Genomic DNA, 2,738 nt, shown 5'->3' with positions numbered 1-2,738 from the left:
TTCAATCAAATACTTCTGCATGATGTTACTCTATATTAACTGGTTTATTTTGGCATACTTAACATTTTATTTTTCTATTGATATATTCCTTTCGTCCTTCTTGGGATTGTAGGTTCCTTAGAATATTATGCATATGTCTTCTGGACAGAGGTATTCTGCTATGTTGTATGATATGGCACCAAGAGTTCAGACCAGCACTATACAGAAGTCTAGGACCAGTGCTTTTTTTGAAAGAAAAAAAAAAAGGTGCCGGAACTCACACTCATCATACAACCCATCTTGCCTACTCTACAAGGTTCCATCCCAAAAAGGTGCCGGAACTCCGTTCTGGGCATTCTATGAGAAAAAAAGCCCTGTCTAGGACCACAAGGCTCATTTGCTTTCTGTGGATCAGAGGTAAAAATTAAGATCGGGACCATTTTAATGGATTAGATTTAGATTAGCCTCAGATTTCCATCTCTGCTTTATACTTAAAATTTGGTTATATTACTTCATGTTTACATTCCGGAAAATGTGCTTTGATTTCAGTTCCAGTATTTATTTGTGAATGAAGAAGCTCTTCCTCTGCAGCCATTTTGTGCTATCTACAACACACAGCCAAAATTTCACTGGCTCCAGACGCAACAATCTATGATGTTAATAGGACATTGACAAAAACAGTATTGATGGAACAGGGGAATCAGATCTATTCAAACATATGCAAATTAATCCTGATTTCAAAATTTCTATTTACCTTCACCGTTTAACCCATCAAATTACAAGAACTGATATCAAAGAACTGATTTTATGATACGTTACAGTTATTTTTATTTGTGTGTATGTGTATTATATGTGTAATATATATATGTATATGTGTAATACACACACATATATCCATATATACACATACATATATACACACATACGTACATACACAGATACACTCCTTTATTGGGTGCAACATCTGATAATTTAAAAAACAACTTTTACCATCCATGATTCCCAAATAGAGACAACGATTTAACTGACAACTAATACTAACTCTTCTCCACATACTACTAAAGATGCATATACCATGCAACATTCAGTCCTTTTTTTTCTATTATCCCCTTACAATTTCTAGGTTTAATTAATCATATTTAAAGAAAGATTGGCCAACACCTACTTTACAAACTGCCTCTGAAGCTAATATTCAAGTGTGTATGCCAGGGAAAGAATGTGTAAAATTCTTCAAGTCTTTTGTACATATTATTCATTGTTTTTCCCTTCCTATAGGAAACCGTGGACGATCTCTTGATTCTCCTCAGCCTTTGCCCCCTTTTCAGCCTTGTTTTCCACTAGAAAACAGTTCGTAGTTTAGGCGATATTTTACTACCGTTTATCACTACTGCATCCAACTTGCTCTGTCTCTTCGCATTGCACAAAAGCACGTGAGCAACCACATTTCCCACATCGCACACGTCTTCTACATACTGCAGTAACAGCAGGTACGTGTATCCAAACTTTTGACATGAAATGGACAGGGGAAAGAGTATGTTGTCTCCACTGATACCCTTCTGATCCCCCGCTTTGAAGGAGAGCTGTTACAGGAGAACACAGCGCCCTTACTTTCTATTAATCGAACCTTGTGGCTCCGTCAAGGTCTTTCTTGTATCTCTTATTCAGTCATTTCTAATGGGACCTCCACCCTCTATGATCCCTCCCAAGAACGGACACGACTGGTATTTGTTCCGACGACCTACGTCCTCAGCAAATTTATTCGCCTCTTCCGAAATTTATTTTCGACCCAAGGTTTGGCTGTAATCTACATTTAGGTGGTTGGGTTGACACAATTGTTGGTTTATTAAAAAGAAGCCCGTTGAATGTTGGTTGCTTTGTTGAGCCGCCTAGAGTGGTGCAGTAGCAGCTGGCTCTGCATGTTGAGTAAATCCCGTTATGCTTATAGGGCTGGATTCTCCTGAAAGCGTGTTTCAGGTTGCACAGCTTTGCAACGTTGGCGAGCGCAGGATGATACGGCGCACTACGCATTTCGGCTCCACCTCCAGTCCGATCCTCAAAAAACTGAGGCTCGTAAACGGTCTGCTTTGCATGTCGTCCTCCAGGACTTTATTGTCACTCACAATCTTCCATCCAGTAAATCCCCCTTTCCCAGAAAGGATCACTCCTCTTCCCTTAGCCAAAGCTTCAGCTCGAGAACTTTCCATTCACCGCGAGAATCCCTCCAGTCGCGGTGCGCGTACTGCGCCAGCGCTGGTTTTCCCCAAGACTCAAAGCGGCCTCAACCGCCTACCGTTAACGCTCCCACCCGTCCGCGCCCGCATGGACCCCTCAATAGAGGGCGCACGGCTTCCGAGCCAGACTGTGCATGCCCGAGTGACGCATTGCAGGTACGAAGCCACCAATCAGAGGGGTCTGTTTCTTGTTCACTCACTCACACGTTTTTCTTCGTCCATCTTCTTTCGCCGAGCTAAAAAGTTCCTTGTTAATAAATAAATAAACCCTACTCGACAATCTTACTTTAAGAAAGCACACCAACTCTTTTATCATTCAATTTTTTATCTTTAGAGAAATTCGTATGTCTGAGGCAGAAAAATGAAATTCCTGGAGAAGGAACGAGATACATAACGGGAGCAACGGTTGATACGCTAGTTGCGGAACCGGATCTCCTTTATTCGCGCTTTTTATTTTCGCTATGGTAGTGGGGGGGGGGGAGGGCGCGGATGGATCTGAGAAAGCAGTGAGGTGGTTTATGAGGCGCT

The sequence above is a fragment of the Crotalus tigris genome, unplaced genomic scaffold, assembly GCF_016545835.1.
Source record: "Crotalus tigris isolate CLP2741 ecotype Arizona unplaced genomic scaffold, ASM1654583v1 scf7180000024302.2721777, whole genome shotgun sequence".
Classification (NCBI taxonomy): domain Eukaryota; kingdom Metazoa; phylum Chordata; class Lepidosauria; order Squamata; family Viperidae; genus Crotalus; species Crotalus tigris.
The sequence above is the reverse complement of the archived record's forward strand: the minus strand, read 5'-3'. Positions refer to the sequence as shown.